This window comes from Panthera onca, chromosome B2, assembly GCF_046562875.1.
Source record: "Panthera onca isolate mPanOnc1 chromosome B2, mPanOnc1 haplotype 2, whole genome shotgun sequence".
NCBI classification, from domain to species: domain Eukaryota; kingdom Metazoa; phylum Chordata; class Mammalia; order Carnivora; family Felidae; genus Panthera; species Panthera onca.
Window position 1 is genome coordinate 108,957,654 of NC_138343.1, and position 23,314 is coordinate 108,980,967.

The 23,314-nt window shown below is 37.0% G+C and overlaps 2 pseudogenes; both read right to left on the reverse strand.

The window, feature by feature from the left end:
- Positions 1 to 763: 763 nt before the first annotated feature.
- On the reverse strand, positions 764 to 6,381 carry LOC132668010 (kinesin-like protein KIF20B; annotated as a pseudogene).
- Positions 6,382 to 22,571: 16,190 nt separating this feature from the next.
- On the reverse strand, positions 22,572 to 22,829 carry LOC132666484 (cytochrome c oxidase subunit 6B1 pseudogene; annotated as a pseudogene).
- Between the last annotated feature and the right edge of the window lie 485 nt (positions 22,830 to 23,314).

Consider the following 23,314-nt stretch of genomic DNA (forward strand, 5'->3'; position numbering starts at 1 on the left):
AAGTCCACATATAAATGGACTCCTGCAGTTCAAAAGTATGTTGTTCAAAGGTCAGCTGTATTTAAACAATGTTGTACATCTTCACTGGGCTCTCAGAAAATTTGGAATCATAGGATCTTAGAATTGGAAAGGACTTAGGAGGCTTAATTTAGTCAAAATTTATACCTATGCATTGTTAAAAGTTATAATGACAAGGGTCAAATAATTCACATGTACTATATATAATCTTTACAACACTCAAAGTTAATATTTTCCAATTTTATATATGAGTAGATGTGGCTCAGAGAAGTCAATAACTTCTCCAAGATGACCTAGGTGGAAGTTACTAAGCCATCATTTGAATTCAATATTATTTGAATCCAAAGTCCATTGTCTTTCTGTCAGGTTAGATCGCTTTTCTTTAATACAGACCCTAAATTCTTGGACACTTTTGGTGATGTAGGATTTTTGTGGTGCAGAGGTCATTACATGGCAACTGGATGTATTTTTTAACATCTTTATTAGAAAGGTCTTCCATATTGAATCAGACTTTATCATGTGTTTTGTCCTTTATAGCTACATTTCATATTTGGAGCTAGCCATTTTTTTGTATTATTGGATTATTTTCTTTATTGAATTAAAGTTATACCATGTATAAAATAGCAATGTGTACACAGAGGGATTTAATGCATCATAATATATACAATTACCTTTGAAAAGTCAGGATGCAAGTTGCAATGATTATGAACATAAAATTTATATTGACACATTCTCCATAAGTGATTTATTTGGCTGTTTTAGTTCAAAGTCATTGTTTGAGAATCTGATGATTACTCTCTTTCACTTTATGGACCATCAAAATCACTTGGCCAGATATATGTAATAGGAGATGAAATTTCATTTGTGTATAATTTCCATTTGTCTGGTTTTGGTTGAGACACATTTTCTTAACTTACTTCCACATTGAGACCACTGAAGAGCTCATTGTTTCAATTATCTTCTTTGCTTTTGATTGAAGAATTGCTGGAGAATGTTGTAAGAGTCTCCAAATTTCTGTAGCATTCCTTCTTTTTTCTTAGAGGCCAACTTTATACTAACCGTGGATGCCTGACTCTGTAAATAGTGTAGTTCTTACATGATGGATGTGTGGAAGCCTTTTGTTCCTTTTGACACAAGAATTCCTATGCTCAAAAGCAAGGGACTTAAATTAGTTCTGGGCATAGTATTCTTCTTATTTTCACATTTCACCAAATCCTGACAGAGCTTCAGGAATATGCTTAATACTATTTCTATCTCCACCATCTTGGAAATATTTACTTTCCTCTATTTCATTACTCTTCCTCTTCTGGGCCTTGGAAATCTTAACTGTCACTGGTAAGGTAAAACCAGGGTGTTTCACTGACAATTTGTTTGGATATAAAGGTGTAAATTGAATCTCTAACTCAGGTTTTGGAGATGGAGTACTTTGATTATTTTCTGTTGATACTTCACAAGAGTCCAAGACTGCAGAACCATCCTCTACTCATTTCTAGAAATTTCAAAACTTGTTGTTTGAGGTTCAGTTTCACCTCTGATAAGATCCATTGAACTCCTATGGCTAGGCTTGATAACTAAAGTTTTTTCTTCTGTTACAGAAGCCTCTGATGTGATCTTTTTAAGTTGTTCAATTTCATTATTTTTCTGTACGTTGCTAGAGATCAGTCCCTTCAGCTGTATTTCTAAAGCTGCAATAAGTTGATCCCATTCTTCTTGACACTTTTGAAGGTTACTATCTTTTTCTGCCAGTTGTGCTGTAAGTATTTCCACTTCATTTTGTTGCTTTACACAATGCTCTGTCTTCACCATCTTTTTTCATCTCTTTGTTTCATAGATTTTCAGCTTCTTGTGCTTCAGAAAACTAGTCATTTGATTCAAAGTATTCCCTTTTTGTTTTGTTTTTTAATGTTTTGACCTAAGAAACACTTTTCAGATTCCCTCCGTTTTGATTGTTTTTACTCATGCTCTTTGGCTAGCCATCCATTGGTAAGTGCCAGTAACTATTTCAAAAGTTTGACCCTAGTATTATCTGCCCAGACAACAATGGAATGTCCTTCCTTCTTGTTCTAGAAACTATGCTCTCTTAATGCAGTCCAAGATTTACTAGCTTTTTAATGTAGTCTCATGTCTCTTTTTTACAGATTCCTTTATAAAAACTAGTCTCTCGTCTTTGTACCTGTGTGGTTAATATTTGCAGGTTGTTGCATTTATCACATTAAAATTTATATTCTTAGTTTTAACCTAATGGTAAAGTCTACCAAAGTATTTACTGTTGTATAGTCTATCTTTTTCTTTAAAAAAATTTTTTTTTTACATTTTTTATTTTTTGAGAGACATAGAGAGACAGAGCACAAGTTGGGGAGGGAAAGAGAGAGGAGACACAGAATCTAAAGCAGGCCTCAGGCTCTAAGCTGTCAGCACAGAGCCTGACGTGGGGCTCGAACTCACAAACTGTGAGGTCATGACCTGAGCTGAAGTCAGATGCTTAACGACTGAGCCACCCAGGCGCCCCTATTCTATCTTTTTCAATGCACAATTTCAGTAAGCACAATTTTGGCTCATTTGTATAAAGTTTAATTTCAGATGTAGAATATAAAATAGTACAGCAACATGATAATAGATAAGTTTAGTGAAAGTCATGAAAAATAAATAAAGTTTTGGGAATTACTTTCAATGAGGCCCTAGTTAAAAATCATTAGGAGTAAATACATTACTATGAGAAAAACCGAGAACCCCAAGGATTGATATTTGGGAAACAATTGCATTTAAACATGGGAAAAGCCCACTTCAGGTAAGGAAGAAAAAGAGCAAATTCTTTAAGGGTAAGAATCAGCCCTGTTCCGAAACGTGGTAAGGGCTCACTGAATAGTTTTAGAAATGGAGTCAGTGCAAGAGACAAAGAAGGAAACATTAGAGAAGAAGGAAAATAAAAAAGAAATAGTACAACACTGCAAAAAAGTCCAATCTACACTGTTGAAACTGCAGATCAAAGAGAATGAAAAGTGAGAAGATACTACCAGATTTGGCAGTCATAAAAATGGTCACCAGTTATACCTGAGGTGGCAGTTCTGGCCTACTGTTTGGGATAGAAGTCAGATTGTGAGATGGGAAGCAGTGGCTTGGTGATAAGAATGCAGAGGTTGAGTACGAATTCCTTCTTGCACAAGTTAGTGTTTTACAAGAACTATAGGCTGGTGGTTCTACTGAATAGGTAGAACCAAGCGTTTTTGTAGTTAGGGAAGATTCACTGGCAGAGGACAGGAAACCTGGGAAGAGAGGGAATAATTAACGGCACACAATCTTGGATAAAGCAGCAAGGATTTTATGCAGAACTGAGTTGAATTTGTGTATTTTGTTAAGAAGGATGAACATGTTTCTGTAGACTGAGTCGCCAGGGAAAGCAAGTAGGCTGGGTTATCATTCTGTCTAACACTGAGGTAGAGATTAAGTTATTATCAGATAGAGGGGATAAAAGTGATTAAACTCAGTTCAGGAAGACTTCAGTAGCTCAATAACAAAGCAGCACTGATGAGGGTGTAGTCATGGTTGTCGCAAAGTATGTTGAAATCGCACTGGCAGGTGTATTAATTTGCTAGGCCTGCCATGATGAAGTACCACAGACTGGAGGGCTTACACAAAAGACATTTATTTTCTCACAGCCTGGAGGCTGGAAGTCCAAGATGAAAGTGTTGCTAGGTCTGGTTCCTTCTAAGGTCTCGCTCCTTACCTCATAGATGGTTGTCTTCTGTGTCTTCATATGTTTTTTTTTTTTTTTTTTTCCTCTGTGCATGTCTGTATCCTAATTTGCTCTTCTTATAAAGATACAAGTCATTTTGGACTAGGGCCACTCACTACCCTATAAGCTCATTTTACCTTGATTACCTCTTTAAAGGCCCTATCTCCAAGTAAAGTCATGGCCTGGGGCACTAGGGGTTGTGACTTCAACATATGAATTTTGGGGCAGGGAGGAGTAGTAGAGGGATACAATTCAACCTCTAACAAGAAGAATGTAGTCAAAACAGACAAAAGAATTCAAGTTATTTTCTTAGAGTTGAATATGTTGTAATGAGTAGAACTTCTCAAAATTTAGTGTGGAGTAGGGACGTCTGGGTAGCTCAGTAGGTTAAATGTCTGACTTTGGCTCAGGTCATGATCTCACAGCTCCTGTGTTCAAGCCCCGCATTGGGCTCTGTGCTGACAGCTCAGAGCCTGGAGTCTGCTTTGGATTCTGTGTCTTCCTCTCTCTGTATCCTTCCCCTGCTCACACTCTTTCTTGCTCTCTCTTGAAAATAAATAAAAACATTAAAAAAAAAATTTAGTGTTGAGTAAGCAGAATCATGGCTTCCAAAAATGTCTACATCATAATCCCTGGGAATATAAATATATTACTTTATATGACAAAAAGGATTTTTCTGACGCAATTTAGTTAAGGATTCCAAAGTGGCAAGATTATCCTACATAATCCAAATAAGCCTAATATAATCATGCTAGCCCTCAAAGGTGGAGGACTTTTCCCTACTGAGTTTAGGGTTAGAGAGAGACATGATTCTGGAAAGTCAGAGAGATGCAACACTGTTGGCTTTCAAGATGGAGAAAGGAAGCCATGAGCCAAAGAATGCAGGCTGCTTCTAAAGCTAGAAGAGGCAAGGAAATAGATCCTTTCCACAGCCTTGAGAAGGGACTGAGCCCTGTTGACAGCCTTGTTGATTTTAGACCAGTGAGACCTGTGTCACACTTCTGACCCACAGAACCGTAACATAATAATTTTGTTTTAAGTCACTAAGTTTGTAGTAATTTGTTACAACAGAAATAAAAAGGTGCCATCCTGTGGGTAAGAGTCATGTGGAAGTCTATTTGAAATGCTGACTCTGGGGGTGGCTGGGTAGCTCAGTCGGTTGAGCAGATGACTTTGGCTCAGGTCATGATCTCATGGCTCCTGGGTTCAAGCCCTGCATCAGGCTCTGTGCTAAGAGCTCAGAGCCTGGAGCCTGCTTTGGATTCTGTGTCTCTGTTTCTCTCTGCCCTTCCCACCCTCCCTCCCTTTCTCCCTCTGTCTCTCAAAAATAAATAAACATTAAAAAATATTTAAAATAACATGCTGACTCTAGTTCAGTAGGTTTGGAGTGGGACCTAAAAATCTGCATTATTGACCAGTTCTCCAGGGATACCAGTGCTGCAGGACTGTGGAGCACACTTTGGGTAGTAAAGCTTGAGAAATCTAGCCTCATCAAATCTCCTCATGTCATAGATAAAGGATTGAAGTTTAAGAAGAATTCATGGATACTGGTAGAACTGTCTTCAACTCCCAGCCTACTACAGTGTAACAGTACTTTGGAAAAAAAAAAAAGGAGCCCATCAGGGAATAACAAGCAAGAAGAAATGCCAGAGTTTGGAAAATTTGACTCCAGAGACCCTGTATGTTAATGGTGCCTGTGAGGTGTCCTGGTTGACATGTAGCTAATACAAATTGTTAATTATCAGCACTTTGTAAACTAACAGCTGTTTGCTATGTGCAACAGGATTATAGCCCTCTTGGGTCCCAGGAGTTTCTAACTTCCTAGGTGTCAGCAAGTTTGAGAGAAAAATTTCAGGGCAAATGGGCATTTTGTTGTGACAATTTAGCAGGAGGCAGCTCTAAAGCTGTAGATCATCTGCAAACTCAGAACTGTAAACATGGAGGGAGTATTTCCAGTGACCCAAAGGGCATGTTTTGTGTTTATCTTGTTGCCGGAGGCACTCTGTAATTATGTGAGAGCATAATGTCAGCTGATCTGCTGGCAAAAGTGAGGAAAACTGCCAGGCTTATTAAAGAGGATAAAGAGCTGACACACGACATAACTGACATCTAAGGTGAGAATCAGACAGGAAAAGATTCTAAGAATGTGGCAGGGACTCATAAGGAGAAGGGGGTGAGCAGAACATCATAAGGAAGAATTTGGAGACCCTGGATAAACAAAGATTTCTGGAAACTTCCCACTCTACAGAATAGAAAGATTTATAGGCACCAGAACCAGGGTTCCCAAATGACTTCATACATGAGTACCACACGGATAACTTGCTAAAATGCCCGCTCCTCAGATCCAACTCCAGAGGTTCTTTTCAATTTCTTATCATACATACAAAAGTAGAGAGTGTAGTATACTGTGAGAAATAAGCCCACCTACCCAATCAAAGGAAGGACGCAGGGGCTTGGAGTGCAGTGAAGTGAGGCTTTAAACAACGTTCCTGCAAGAGTGGGTGTCTGCTGGACAGGCACACTCAGGGCAGTTACAGCAGACAATTTATTTCCTAGCATGCACATCCCTCCCCTGGTTCCTTATTGGCTGAGTACTACAGAGGTTATAGCCTTACCTGGATGTTGCTCATGCCCATATAAGGCAGAAAATAGTCTGACTGAAACAAATGTACATTCCCTGAGGTGAAACAGAGATTTTCAGTTCTCCTCCCCTTTGTTCTTTGGCACATGCTCTTTGCAAAGCCCACAAAAATAAGCCTGTGAAATGGAGAGGGGAAGAAGGACCAAGAAGTGAAGTGTCTAAGGATTTGGGACTCCATTGTGGCAGGGATGGGGTGGGGAGGGTTCCTACATATTTCCAATAGGTTATAAACCTACTGTTAACTAGACAGCACAGCTTTTTTTTGGTATTTCTGAAAATGAATCATTTCCCTTACTTCTCATAATACTGACCTCTCACACACACATCCTCAGACTCAATAAAGATCAATGCACAACCAATCTGCCTGCATTTATTCCATCTGCTTAATGCCTTCCTTCTCATCTTTTCTCCTTCACTAGACTATACCGATGCCAATCCCGGTCATCAGGGAAAAACATTTCCAGTATAGAGCAGAAAAAGCACAGAACACAGGGACAGAGGATTCCTGGTATCTTTGAGCAACACTACAGAGGTCTATGTAGGTGGGACGGAGGGAACAGGGGGCAGTTGGTAAGGGATGAAATCAGAGACATAACAAGGCAAAGAGATGTAACAGACACACTACTTAAGTCCTTGCAGCTCATTGCAACAGCTTTGGCTTTTAGTCTGGAAACTTCAGAGCAGAAGGGACCAGTAATTGTGTAAAGCTAAAATTGAAAAGGCAAAGGAGCCCATAGGAAAGTAGCTTTCTGGTAGGAGCTATAGTCAGAAGGAGTCAAGAATGCAGCTATGGCCAAGAACTTTGTTCCAAATTTGGGGGGCAGTAGCAGAACTATTACCCTGATCCCCATGGTAATAGTAATCAATGTCCCCAATGAATGGAGTAACCTCTGCCTCTTGGTTCAGTAATAGGAGAAGTCTTAATGATCAGAGGGCTGTCTCAGCTCTCAGTTACATGGAACATGACTACCTTCCTCACTGGAAGCATTTCTCCCTTGGTAACTAGCACCTTCAAATCACCAAGTCCAAGGCTGTGGGACAGACACCAAAAAAAATCCCTTAAGTGAGTTATTAGGTGTAATAGTGAAAGGGATCTCTCCCACTCCCACTTATTGGCTCTTGAACCTATATAATTTGGTGATGTAGGGAATGGCATTTCTTAGTCCCAATTTCACCAATGTGATACGGCACTCATTTTTTCTTGGCTTCTATCCAACAAATCTGGGCAGAAATTTGGGGGGGGAGGGGCAGAAAATGGTTCTTGGTTTCCCATGATCTGTTAGTCTTATCACTCCCCTGTGGTTAAATATCATATGGGGTTTCCCTTGGAAGAGGAGAACAGAAAATTTCAGGGCAATCCTTTTCCTGTCTTCATGAGGCTACTTCCTGAAAAGCACCACTTTTCTTGTATGTAATGGTAAGCAGTTCAGCTTTTTCTGTTAAAAGGCTCTGAAATGAGTCAGAACCTGTTAAATTAACCTAAAGTCCACTTTGTTCTCTAGGTCAGAGGTTCAGCATCAGGGGGATTTTGTTCTCTAGGGGATATTTGGCAATGTGTAGAGACAATTTTAGTAGTCACAACTGGGGGAGGGGGCAAGATAGGAGCTACAGATATCTAGTGGCTGCAGGTCAGGGATTCTGCTAAACATCTTACAATGCATGGGACATTATTCGTAAAAGAATTATCTGCTCAAAATGTCAATAGTACTGATGATGAGAAATCCCTCCCTAGGCTGAAGAATTCACTACTTATTTGATTTCTTTTCTTAAACTTTGCCTAGTCATGCTGTCCAATGTAATTTATCTGAGACCAGGCAATGAGCCTGAATGATAAAATAAAATTTATATAAGTAAGACAATGCCAGCAATATACATCTGCTTCAAGTTTGAGCAATATAACTCCTCCTATTATTGTATTTTTAGGGAGAAACTAAAGCCACAAATTAAATCCTTTAATCATTTATAGTCAAACTTTCAGAAATTAAAGGTCATGGTTACTTTTTGCTCTGTCTCAGCCAGAGAAGTCTCAGTCAGATGCACGTGTATGTTTGGCGTTCTTCTGCAGCTGAAGCATCCTTCACTAGGTATATAGCTCTTTCTGTACATTAGCTGAAATTAGTTGCATTAATCCACCTCACTCTTCCCATGTGCTCTTTTATAAAGAATCTGAACAGTTAATAGGGCCCATAAGCCTATCATAGTCTCAGCCAAACTCCCATACACATCAGCAAATCTCTAGTATCCAATAAAGAGTAAAATAGTCATATTATTATACACACCCAAGGACCCCCAATGGACAGAATTACTAGTTTCTAAGTGAAAGCAAGTCTATCACAAACTGAAAAATCTTTTTGACTTCATTCTTAGCATTCATTCCTGGTTAGTTTATGCCAGTTGTCCATAATCACCCACCTGTGACTTGAAATTTGATAGGGAAACATCTTCCACAAAGATGTTTACTATTTCTTTGTATTTGTCATGAAGAATAATCCCCTGTTCCAACTGCTATCTTTTTTAGAGTGGTCTGTGAGCAAAATTAGACTCACCCAGGAAACTGGGTGCTATCCTGATCCATCAGACCCTTATCTGAGGTTCCTTCTTCCATCTTGCATATTTAAAAATCTTCTTTCCCAGTTTTTTTAATCTTGTGTCCCTGGCCTTCCTGAATCATAGATTCAACTGTGCAGTGGCACAATCTTCACACTGTCCTTGGAGCAGGGAGCCACCCCTCCTTCATACCACATTTCATACTCAGACATTCTCCACATCACACTCCTTCTAGTTTCTGCATGTTTCCTCGCCATCTGCTGCCATCACCTATTCCTCTGGAAATCCTCAGGCTCCTGCTACACACCTTCCCTGGCATCACCTGCTATCACCTGCCCATGCACTGGGGTGCCAAATGCATCTTCTGCATTTTGTTTTGAGTTTCTTTCCCCTTAAATTTCAACATTTGACCTTTCTTTTTGAAACTTCATATTATATTTGCTCTTAATTCATAAATATTATTATATTACTTTTTGGAGTGTTTCTGATCCCCAAAAAACTTTGGAAAACTTTGTTTATGACTTTTCTAATGCCTGTTTTTTATTTTATTTTTTTGCTTTTATCACGGAGGCAAGCCCTTGATAGTGAAATCTTATTTTGCTGGCTTAGAACATACATGAATGTTTGCAACTTGTTGAGACTCCAATTTCTCTATGTTCTGTCAGTTTTGCCCCCCCTGAGATATTTGCAGATGTGCAGTTTAAAACTATAAGCTAGGAACAAAAGATTTAAGTTGGTTAGGAAGGTGTAGTGATTGTCATATTAAATTCATAGCAGGAATGTATTGGAATTAACCCTTGCCATGGGCACATTATAAGACAGATATAAATAAGGAAAGGTCAAGAGTGACATGTATTGTAACTAATGTTTTATAGGAACAGTACTGTCTTGTTTTGGCATATTTGTTTAGATAGATGTGGACATAGCAGTTAAAATAAGAGAAATAGAGAATTGTATACTGATTTTTATTGCCACCCATGTTATTTTTGTATCATACTGAAAACTACTGGTGAAAATTTCTCATGCTTCTGTTTATTCAACAACTTCTTGGGTGTTCTGAATATCTATTTATTTGGGGGCAATGTTCACAGCTAAGACAATAGGGCATGGGTAATCTATTGAAGATGAGATCATTTTTAAAACACTTTCTTCAAGGACTTATTTGGTCATCTTTATTTGTTCCTTCTTTTCTAGTAGAATATATATTGATATTTGCTTAAAATTCTTATTCAAGTAAATAACATATAGAAGATGTCTCTTGCATCAGTTAGGTATACCAATATATGAGAAGATATTTTAATAAAATAAAAAAGAAAACATTTTTCATTGTAGAACTCAAGAGGAGAGATAAATATTTGTTTATAACTCTTACAGAACCAACACTCGTCTTGTAGCTTTGGTTATTGGGGACATGGGGAAGATAAAGAAGGAGAGGACTAATGCTTTCTTAGGATACTTTCGGATGAAGTATGTGAATATCAATTTAATCTGACTAAACAATAAAGGATTTTAATGGCTTACATAACTATAAATCCAGAGGTAGGATTTAGGTTTAGTTTGATTAGGGTTCTAGCAATATTTCTCTGCTTTTCTCTCAGCATTGTCCATGTCAGATTTGCCCTCAAGTTGCCACACCTCATGTTGTCAAGATGGCTGCCAACAGTTGCTAGGATAAGGTGCTTCATGTTCACATTCCGTGAAAGGTAGAGAGAACAATTTTCCATTATACTGTCTTTAAGGGTAAAAAGGGAGTGCCTGGGTGGCTCAGTTGGTTGAGCATCGGACTCTTGATTTCAGCTCAGGTCATGATCTCACAGTTTCATGAGATCAAGCTCCATATTGGGCTCAGCACAGACAGTGTGGAGACTATTTGGGATTTTCTCTCTCCCCCTCTCTCTGTATCTCCCTTGCTCATTCTCTCTCTCTCTCTCTCTCAAAATAAATAAATACAATTTTGAAAAAGAAAGAGTAAAAAGGGATATTTTCTAGAAGAGTTCAGCAACCTTCTCCTCATATTTGAATTGCAGGAATCAGCCCATTCTGAACAAGTCACTTGGCAAGAGAAATAGGATTATTCTTAGCTGGAGCAGACCCATCTCTTGAATTAAGACTAATTCCCCAAATTGAAGTTACTAAATGGGGATGAGTGGAAATGGATGTTAGGGAGGCAATAACGATATTTACTAAAAGTATGACTGATGTCATAGAAATATAAAAGGACTATTTTTATATTTATTTATTATTTTTTATAATTTATTTATTTTTAAATTTACATCGAGTTAGTTAGCATATAGTGCAACAATGATTTCAAGAGTAGGTTCCTAGGGGCGCCTGGGTGGCTCAGTTGGTTAAGTGGCCCACTTCTGCTCAGGTCATGATGTCACCTTTGGACCCTGTATCAGGCTCTGTGCTGACAGCTCAGAGCCTGGAGCCTGTTTCAGATTCTGTGTCTCCTTCTCTCTGACCCTCCCCCATTCATACTCTATCTCTCTCTGTCTCAAAAATAAATAAACGTTAAAAAAAAAAAGAGTAGGTTCCTTAATGTCCCTTACCCATTTAGCCCATCCCCCCTCCCACAACCCCTCCAGTAACCCTCTGTGTGTTCTCTATATTTAAGAGTCTCTTATGTTTGTCCCCCTTCTTGATTTTACATTATTTTTGCTTTCCTTCCCTTATGTTCATCTTTTTTGTATCTTAAAGTCCTCATATGAGTGAAGTCATATGATATTTGTCTTTCTCTGACTAACTAATTTCACTTAGCATAGTACCCTCTAGTTCCATCCATGTAGTTGGCAAGATTTCATTCTTTTTGATTGCTGAGTAATACTCCATTGTGTGTGTGTGTGTGTGTGTGTGTGTGTGTATCAAATGCAATAAAAAAGAATATATATATATATATATATATATATATATATATATGTATATACATCACATCTTCTTTATCCATTCATCCATTGATGGACATTTAGGCTCTTTCCATACCTTGACTATTGTTGATAGTTCTGCTATAAACAATGGGGTGCATGTGCCCTTTCAAAATAGCACATCTGTATCCCTTGGATAGATACCTAGTAGTGCAATTGCTGGGCCATAGGGTAGTTCTAGTTTTAATTTTTTCAGGAACCTCCATACTGTTTTCCAGAGTGGCAGCACCAGTTTGCATTCCCACCAGCAGTGCAAAAGACATCTTCTTTCTCTGCAGTAAAAGGACTAATTTTTATTCCAGGAAGACTCTTCATTGAAAAAAGCAACTTCTGGGGGCGCCTGGGTGGCGCAGTCGGTTAAGCGTCCGACTTCAGCCAGGTCACGATCTCGCGGTCCGTGAGTTCGAGCCCCGCGTCAGGCTCTGGGCTGATGGCTCGGAGCCTGGAGCCTGTTTCCGATTCTGTGTCTCCCTCTCTCTCCCTGCCCCTCCCCCGTTCATGCTCTGTCTCTCTCTGTCCCAAAAATAAATAAATAAATAAAAAAAAAAAAAAAAAAAAGAAAAAAGCAACTTCTTTCTTATGAGTCTATAGAAGAGAAGTGCTAGCTTAGAGTTAATCTATTCCTTTTAGTAATTTTAGTTTTTTTAGCTTCAGAGGAAACGGTAGTCAGTCTTAATGTTTTCAATAAGATCTTCATTCTGCCTTAAAAATTAGAAGTCAGGGGCTCCTGGGTGGCTCAGTCAGTTGGGCGTCTGCCCGACTTCGGCTCAGGTCATGATCTCGCGGTCCGTGAGTTCGAGCCCTGCATCGGGCTCTGGGCTGACAGCTCAGAGCCTGGAGCCTGTTTCGGATTCTGTGTCTCCTTCTCTCTCTGCCCCTCCCCTGCTCATGCTCTGTCTCTCTCTGTCTCAAAAATAAAGAAGTCAGATCTGACATGGTAGCCAGTGAGCCCTCAGGAGCCACTGTATTCATGACTCCAAGAAATGGAGAGGCCCACTGCTTATTGAGAGAGTGTGCACTTCTGGGGATCGAGGATCTGTTGTTGTAAATGATGTAATTGTTTCTACTTCTGAGCTAAGCTCCTTGTAAGAAGACTATACACCTCTACCCCACTGAGTCAGGTTTGCCATGTAAGTAACAAAATATATGGTAATAGAATGTGAGTGGAAATGACATATGTCACATCTGAGCAAAAGCTTTAAGAGGCATTATATAATTCTGTAAAACCTTTTTTTTTCCTCTACCTGAAAAATGGCACACTCCAAATAAGGCTTCTTCAAGCTAGGTCTTAGAACGAGCAGACACATATTGTAAAATAGCAGCCAACCAAAGTGAATGAGGAGTAAACCTTTGTTAGTATAATCCAGAGATGTGGGAGAGTTTGTGTGCTACTGTAGCATAACTTATAAAAGCTGAGTTTTATTATTTTTTGAAAAATCTTCCAGTCTTTTTTTTAAAAGTTAATTTAATTTAATTTAATTTAATTTAACTTAACTTAATAGAGTGAGAGAGAGGGGCAGAAATAGAGGGAGAGAGAATCTCAGACAGGATCCACACCCAGCACGGAACATTACACAGGGCTCGATTCCACAACCCTGGGATCATGACCTGAGTCCCAAACATGAATCAGACGCTCAACTGACTGAGCCACCCAGGTGACCCACAAAAGCTAAGATTAAAAAAAAAAAAATTAAGTGTTTATTTATTCTTGGAGAAAGAGCACAAGAAAAAGAAGGACAGAGAGTAAAGGAGACAGAGATTCTGAAGCAAGCTCCATGCTGTCAGCACAAAGCCAGATGTGGGCCTTGGACCCACGAACAGTCAGATCATGACCTGAGCCGAAGTCAGACAATCAATTGAGCCACCCAGGCACAACAAAAGCTCAGTTTTAATATCAGTTCAGCTATAAGAAAAAAAAATCTGTGTTATCTTGGATAAGTCAACTAAGCTTCTCAGACATAGTTTTAATCTATAAAATAAAATTTAAAAAAGGTCTTTAGACTTTATCTATAATGCTTAACAATGTGACTACTAAACCCAGTCTCTTAAAGCGTTGCCAATTGATTAAGTTGTATAATATAGGTAATAATGATGCATTTTCTTTCTTTATTTTATTTAATTTTAATTTAATTTTATTATTTAATTAAAAAAATTTTTTTAAGAAGGCTCCACACTCAGTGTGGGACTCAAACCCTGAGATCAAGAGTTGCTTGCTCTACCAACTCAGCCAGCCAGGTGCCCCTATTTTCCCTTTTTTAAATAATTAAAGGCATTTATAACTTTCATTCAGCATGAGATAAATCATGCTCTCATAATAAAGTATGTGATTCTTGCCAAAAGAAGCATTTTAGTTTGCTTAAACTACGCCTTTATAAATAAATATATATTTCTGAGTCTTTTTTAAAAAAGTTTATTTATTTTTGAGAAAGACAGAGAGAGAGAGGGAGAGAGGAAAGATGAGAGAGAGAGGGAGACAGAGAACCTCAAGCAGGCTCTGTGCTGTCAGTGCAGAGATCAATGTGGGGTTCGAACTCACGAACCATGAGATCATAACCTGAGCCAAAATCAAGAGTCAGTCGCTTAACTGACTGAGCCACCAAGGTGCCCCTGAGTCTTTTTAATATATAGAAAATAGCTAACTCCCTATCTTTTTAGAACTCCCTAGTGGAATCTAAAATGCTCCATTTTAGTTCTTTTCTAACACATTCTATTTTGTATTAGATACTCTCTCTCTCTTTTTGACTACTTTGAGTACATGATCCAATAAATGTTTAATTTAAATGTAAGGATGGTTAAATTGCTACAGTTCTAGAGATTTTTTAAGTACAGACTTTTCTAGCATTATGTAACAAAATAAGGAGAAATTGATTTTTTTTTCAGAAAAACAGGAAAACAAGCAACACAAGTTACAAAGTAATTATAGCAGTACACATATACTTCCTCATACACACATCCCAAACTTTTGTTAATGGATCTTCCACTAATCTTGTCCTGCAGTTATGTTTCGATTTTTTTTTACAGTGTTTAAAAAAAGGTATTTAATGAAGAGAAAAAAATGGCCTATGAAAACCAATTCTAAGTGGGACATGAACTAAGATTCTTTATTTGTTTATTTTTATTATTATTTTTTTAATGTTTATTTCTTACTGAGAGACAGAAACAGCACATGAGCAGAGGAGGGGCAGAGAGAGAGAGGGAGACACAGAATCCGAAACAGGCTCCAGGTTCCAAGGGGTCAGCAGAGAGCCCGACATGGCGCTTGAACTCACAAACTGTGATCACGACCTGAGCCGAAGTCACACGCTCAACCGACTGAGCCACCCAGGCACCCCAAACTAAGACTTTTTTGTTTAGGGTTTGCTAGACACTGCCATACCTGCTCCAACATCAGGCGGTCAGAGAGCACTGGGGCCTCATAGCTAGGCTCTGGAGATTAGAGGAAGGACCACCAGTAGATAAATGATTTATGAGTTAAGCAAGTTTTAAACATTTTCTTTTAATTTTATTGTTGAGGCAATAATAGATATAGGTAATTTAAATGCCATTTTAACATAAGTAGAAGATATTTTATGTACGATGTACGATTTTATGTACGATATTTTATTTATATCTATTAAGGTATTAAAATATTTAAAATACTAAAGATGTTGACCAAACTCATTATCTCAGTTTTCTGCCCCAACTATTCCAATACATAAAATTGTGGGTTTGTGCTTGACCTAAACCTGGCAAGGGTGAGGAATGAAGAATGGTGAAGAAGCAGCTTGTAGGGAAGTAGAGAAGTAGTTCCATTAAATTCTATATTAATAAACTGGGCTATATTTCAGAACATGCTGGTAGTAGATATCTCTACCACTGTAAATGTATCTATTTTTCTTAGTGACATTCTAAGCATCTAACATCTGTACACTGAGTTTTATTACAAAAAACAACATTTAGACAAATTAAATCTAACTAAAGTCAACATTTATATGACTATATCCAGTCTCAAGAACAGCAAACAAGTTGTAAGTACTAATGAGAAGATATTTGAGAGCTTATTACATCACTATTTGTACATGCGGATGCAGAGGAAGTGGCTAGGTCGTTTTGGTGGTCAATTATTAGAATTGTTTATACTCAGCCGGATAGCGATTTTCCAACTGAGTATGGATTATAAACAAATAGCATGTAACTATCTAAAGAGGTTTGGTGTTTAGTGCAGGCCAGAAGAAAGCTGGCCTTGAATGAGAATGAGGAAAACACGTGTTTTGTGTTTAGTAAAGTCACATTAATTAATATTTAGGATAACTATAAAGCAACCTCTTACCAAACAGGCCTTCTGGACAGGCAGGGTGCTTGTGATACTGGACAGAGATGGGGGTTTATGGAGGTTTTGCTGAAAGTGGTGCTAGGTTGTATCCTGAGACTCTGAAGATCTGACTAATGCGTGCAGGAGGGAATCTGGAGTTGAAAGTCAAGCAATCATTCCAGCCAAAGGTTCAATCTGGAAAGACTGGGCACAGAAAGAGAAATTGCACATGGCACAACGGGGTGAATCAATGGCTTATAGACCAAACGTGGGGTTCCTGGCAGTAGTCCATGAGACTTAGGTGCTGGTGTTTTATAACCTGTGACTCCCCTTCGGTGATAAGGAAGCCTGTTGTTAAGGCACTTTGTGATGCTTCCTTGTAAACCAGAGGTTGCAAAATGTCATGTTTTGTTTGATCCATGTAGTACTTAACCACAGAGTGATTTAAAGATATTTGCATTAGTTGCCAACACTTAACACCAACACATACTAGATTTACAGCTTTTGTGAAAACATCAGAAATCTAGCATTATCAACCTTGCTGCCAGACATAGCATGGATAAACCTTGTGCTGGGTCACTCCTCTTGCAATGGCCATGCACTCTTCTATCCCCACCAGCCCCTAGTGTCCCAATCCTGCGGATAGGAGATGGTTGCCTTTTACCATCAGACTAATTTTGTTGTTTTGCGTACAGTAGAATTAAGACAAAACTAAGATATTTCTTAAATCCATTCTGTAGTTTTTTTTTTCAATTTTAAAAGGCTTCTGTTATAAAACATTTCAAACATATAGGAAAGTAGATATAGGTAATCCCCATGACCCTATTTCATGGCTTTAACTGTCATTACTCGTTACTCAAGTCCCATCTTGTTTCATCTATATCCCACCTCCTTCCCTCCACTGTATTATTTAAAAGAAAATCTCTGACATCCTAGGATTTTCTCTGTGTTTCGGCATGTAACAATAAAAGATAGGAACACTTATGTAAACAATCACATAATCATAATATAGTCACACCTAAACATTAACAATAACTATTTATGCAAAATATCCAGTGTGTTAAAATTTCCAATGGCCTCATGCATGTACGTTACACGTTGTTTAAATCAGGATTAAAATAAGGTATATACAAGGTAATTGACTGATGTCTTTAAAATACCTTCTAATTTATAGCTTCTCTCAGTCTCTGTATCTGTCTGTTTTTTTTCTTTCTCTCAATCCCCCCCACCCCTTTGTCTCTTTCTTCTGGTCACTTATTTGTTCAATAAACCTGGTTGATTGTTTTGTAGTTTCTCACAGTCAAAAATTTGCTCATTTACCATGATAAAATTTAACATGTTCCTCTATTGTCTGTATTTATTGTAAACTGGATTGAATTTTTTGGAAATAGTATTTCATTGGCAGTGGTATCTTCTATCAGGAGGCATATAATGTCAGGATCTCTCTCTTATTAATGTTAGTGTCCAATGCCTAGATCCAGCAATTCATGAAAGGTTGCAAAATGTTGATGGTCTCATTAAACTATCCTGTCCTTATTTAATACCTGAAATACTTCTATTAAGAAAAACATTCTCTTGTTTATTATTTGTTTACCTAGTGGCACAGTTCTTACAGGAAAGGCTGAATAAATGTTTGATTATTTTCTTCTATTTATGAGTTTCTCAAAATAATCGGCATCCTCCATTTGAGACTAATTTGTATTTTTTTAGTATTATGGGCTCATGTATTTAAACATATTTCTTGTGTCTCAATCCATAGGAGGTATTGTCCTTACTGATGCTTATATTTTTCTATCTTTGACTTCATTTGGATTCACCCTAGTGAACTTTGAAAATTCCTTTGTTACTTGTTGGACAAACTGTTCCAATCTCATCATGTACATTTTTAGCCCAGACATAGACTTCAGGAATCCTGGCTCCTTTGAGTGAGGATTGGTATTTAAAGACTGTGATCTGGATGTTGGGAGCCATTTAAAGTTAAAGATAACTTAGAGAACCATGTATTAATTTTCTTTATTTCTTAAACCTGACTCACTTTACTCATTGTCTTTCTTGCCCTCATTATCATTTCAGTTTGCAACTCTTGCTCAAAACCAATTCTAAACCATCAACCTATTGGTCTAAATGCAGAAGTATTCTACAACAGGGTAAAAGGTAAAGAATTTGAATTACTTCACAATAAGAGAAAAAAAATGGGGAGGAAATAATTGAAAATTACAATTAATTTTACTTGCAAATCTCAGTCTGAACTTCTACTTATAAATAGCAGAACCCAGACACTGTTTACTCACTTGTGAAATAAACCATGCCCTTGGTGTCCGGGACTAATTGCTTTATTTACTCTGAATTTCAGAGGATCTTTCTTTTGAGATTATCCATGTGGAAACACCCTATCAAGTTGGTAAAACTTAAGTGATGCTAAATTTAACTGACATTTTTTTTTATTACCGGAAAGGAAGACAAAAAGGAAACTAAGGTTTATTGTCTACAATGTACTAGTGATTTTCAAATACATTATCTCATCCTCATTATCACTCTACAAGGTAGTATATCTCCATTTTTTTTCTTACTAAAGTTCATTAAATCTGGAATTACCAAATTTAAAGAAAAAAATTCCAAACATTTTTCACTATAATATTTTGAAAACTCAAAAGTAAGAAAAGAAAGGTAAGAATGTGGTGGGGGAATGTTTTCTTAGTGATCAACATGAATAGCATTGAAGTTCTGGGTTCATTCTATGTAAAGAAATTCATCCCATGAAATTTATTGACTTTCATTTATTCTCAAGAAATTATATTACCCCAAAGAGAAGGGATGTTTATGGACACTATATTAGTCAAGAGAGGCTAGGCTTTGCAGAATAACATAACGGTTTGTTTGTCTCTCACCATTGCTTATCTATTATAGGTCAATAGGAGGCAAGGTTGAGAGAAGTTCTCTTCCATACAGCCACCACCTGACTAGGTCTCACTGCCTGTAGCTATATAATTTGGAACAGGTGATATGTGAGGTGTCAGCAGAAGGAAAAGAGAGACTGAAGAATGCACTCATATGGTTAAATGTCTAGGGTGGAAATGACTTACCACATAAGCTCACAGCTCATTGGCCAGAATTAGTCTGAGAGGAACATTTGTATGCAGTAAGTTTATTGGAAAGTGCTCTCAGAAGAGAGTGAAGAAAGCAGGTTTGGACAGAGGGAGAGCTTGCACTGTGTGCAGAGACAAGAAATGATGTTTCAGGGAACTCTGGAGCTGAGATGGCACCTCAGACTTGTCCCAAATGCTGGGCCTTTGTACCCTAGCATCCAGTCAACTGGATAGAGTCTGCCTTTAGCTTCAGATCTAATGGAGATGTACTTGGTCTCCTAATGCATTTCTATCTATAAAGCCCATTTAATTGGTTAAATCATATTAATCTTAGTATATCATATTAATCTAATCTATTTCAAGATTGATATTTCTCAGTTAGTGAGAAATTTGGGAACTATAATCATATTTGCTTTAAACCATTAAGGAATTATGGGATAAAAACCCTTCATTAAAATTTTCCCTTTAGATGTATTGCAGAAGAGATTTTTTATTTTGATGATTGTTAAGATTTTGGGTAATAGTCTCATGCTCTAGAGGAAGATCAATGGTTGAGTTATTTCTAATCAGAAATTCCAACTTTTCCAGAAAGCTACTGGTCTTAAACAACAGAGAAATTGTATCATCTAATACAGTGTCAGTATTTGTCTTCCTAATTTTATTTCTGGGGTGTGCTGAATATTAGTATTAAAAAGTATGTTATTACAGCAGAGGTTTAGAAGAGAAAAACAATGAAAATATTGAAAAAAATGCCACAAATCTAGCAAAAATATTTCTTTCCCTTTTTTTTTTTTGCAAACTATTTTTTATGATTTGGAAAAAAGGTGGGTTTTTCCCACTATTATTTCACTGTTTAGGTGCACTATTATTTATATAATTATGGAAAAGAAAGACGAGTAGAGGGAAGCAAGAATTGTAGTTTTTAAAAATGTGATGTAAAAGTCCATATTCACTTGTCAAATAGATTATTTCTTACTCTCAAGAATAAGCAGAAGAATCTTATTAGAATATATGTTTTGAAACATATAAAACTTTTAGGTACATTTTTTTTTATCCAAGAGATTTACTTCAAAATGGTCACAATTAATTACATTATAATTCTCCTGTGAAATTATGTTTCTGTTTTCCTGTATTTGCTTTATGCAGGTGCTTAACATAAATTTATAAACATGATAGCAAGTGTATTTATCTGGAGATCTGCACTGGTAATAAAGTAGCCAGCGGTCATATGTATTTAGCATGTAAAAAATGTGGTTACCCTAAATTGAGATGTGCTTTAAGTTGAAAATACACACTAGATTTTGAAGACTTACTATGAAAAGAATGTTAAATTTTTCATTAATAACATTTTGTTGATTACATGTTAAAAATAATATTTGGATGCATTAAGTTAAATAACATGTTATTAACATTAATTTTACCTGTTTATTTTTCTCATTTTTTAATATGGCTACAGAAAATGTGAAAATATATTTGTGACTCAAATTTGTAGCTCCCATTATATTTCTGTTAGATAGTGTGATCTAAATTATTAGTTTTTTCTCCAATATTTTATTATGAAAGTTTTCAAATATAAAATAGAAAGGCTAAAACACTTTTACAGTAAACATCTGTTCTTCTACAATCAACATTTACTAGACTTGTTTTATCCTGTATATAGCTATGTTTTTTTAAAAAATTTTCACCAATCCATCTGATTTTCAGAGTAAGCTGCAGACATCACTCTATGTTCCTCTAGATACTTTAGCGGATAGAAACTAGTTTTGAACTCTATTAAAAACTGAATATTCCTTTAGCCATGTTCTTGCTTCTTTAGATCTGAATGTGTTGGTAAACAGAGGCATAAACAGACTAAATATATCAAATCAGATTTAATAAATCTTCTGAGTAAAAGGAACATTTAATCTCTGTTGACATTAAAGTACAGATCTAGATTACCCAACAAATATTTGGAAACCTTATAACATTAAATACTGATTAGAAAAAGATTGCTACCATCTTCTGAGCAAGTGGCAGAACAACCAGGCTGTGTTCCAAGCCAACTGAGTTACCATGGATGGTTATATAACCTTTGAGCCTCTGGTAGAATGTTTATCTCACAAGATTATAGTGATTAAAAGAAATAATAATATGTAACTGATTTGCTTGAGGTTTGGGCATATACTAACTTTTATTTTACTATTTTTTTAAATGTTTATTTTGAGAGAGAGAGCAAGAGAGCGCCTGCGTGTGCACATACGGGAGGGAGAGAGGATCTTAGGCGGGCTCTGTGCTGACAGCAGAGAGCCAGATGGTGATGTGGGCCTTGAACTTACAAACTCAGGAACCATGAGTTTGAGCTGTGAGATCATGACCTAAGCTGATGCTTAGCTGACTGAGCCACCCAGATGCCCCAGGCATATACTAACTTTAAAAAATAAACTTAACTAGAAATGAATGTAAAATATTTGGAGTATTTTGTCTGGCAGGTTGATCAGCAGATCCCTTAGCAGTGTAGGAATATCACTAATAAGGAAAAAGAACATTCTTATTGATGGTTCATCATTGACAAATATACCAGTAAGACATATGTTATGTAATACCCTCAAAAGAAATGGACATATGTTTCTTCCTTGTTTTACTAATAAATATCTTATAGAACTATCCTGAGACTTCTGTCAACATTTACCAGATTGAAAACTCCTAAACAATTTGGATTTATGCTTGTGGCTGAGATGGGAAACTTGATGAGAAAACGTGTTTATGGAATTAAATTGCTGGTGATTCACTAACAGATGATGGGCCGGTTGAAAATAGGGTGGTTAGCTGTGTTGTTTTCCACTCTCTGTGTATAGCTATATGGTCAACCATGTTAAATATCCTTTAACATTGTTATGATACTGAACATTTTTTACTATTATCCAAATAACATAGACACATAATTTTAAAAAGTTTTAACAAATAAAACCAGATGTCACCTCCTTTCAGTTTCCTTGCTCTTGTTACTACTTAAAGGCAATTATTTTGAACTTTTAAACTACTTTGAAAAAAAATTAAAAAAATAAACTGCTTTGTGGTGTTTGCTTACATATTCCTAAATCCTTTCAAAGCATTGATAGCTTTTGGTGTGTTATTTTTAGATATTTTATATTTACTTTATGTTAAAGTAGGTAAAACCTCTAGTTCTTTTTTCTTCTTTTCTTTTTTTCTTTTCTTTTCTTTTTTTTTCCTTTCCTTTTTTTTTTTTTTTTTTTTTTCACTTTTCCAATGAGTATTTATCATTGGCTAGGCCATGATTCAGGATCCCAGAGTTGGAATCACCATGTACTCAGGTCCTCCTTCACCACCCTGTTCAGATCTTCGCAGGAAACTTGCCTTCTGCCCTGTGGTGGTCCAGGCTGACACACAGGATATGGGGCAGAGGGACTTGTCCACACGCAGGTACCATTTGCACGGGGAGACATCACCACCCCCTTAACAGTCATTGCCTTCTCACAGTGGTGAAAGTCCCAGTGGTTCTGGCAGCAGTTCCTAATCTGGTTCTGGTTGGGGAAGTGGTTGTCAAAAGGAGCAGTCTGTTCATGATTTTGGTCTTGCTGTCTTCTGCCATGCTACTGACTCTTAAAGACACCCTGAAGCACCCTCAGCAAAGATGGAACGTTTAGTTCTTTTACATTCCCCTTACAATTCACATATCAACCCAATATAGTTATAACTCAGTTTTTAAAATCCGTAGCTAGAATTATTATTATGACTTTGGAAACCTTTTTCATTGCTGAGCTAAATGGTATAGATGTAGGCTCTTTATCTGCACTTTAAAATTTTTCCTGGAGTTAATCATTGTTTTCTTCTTTTCATTTACTTTGTTTCTTTGAATCAGGAGTTAAGTTTTCTACCCCTTCCAATAGTTCTGCAAAGTTTCTCAATAGATTTCCTACTATTTAAACTTATCAAATAATCTTTCATATACTTCTTTTTAATGTAGGATTTTTCTCTTGAAACCATCCATCCTCCTCTTCTAATCTGAACAAATTACTATCTATGCTTCCCCTTGACTGTGGAATTTCTTTCATATATCTCTCATGCTTGACCTCA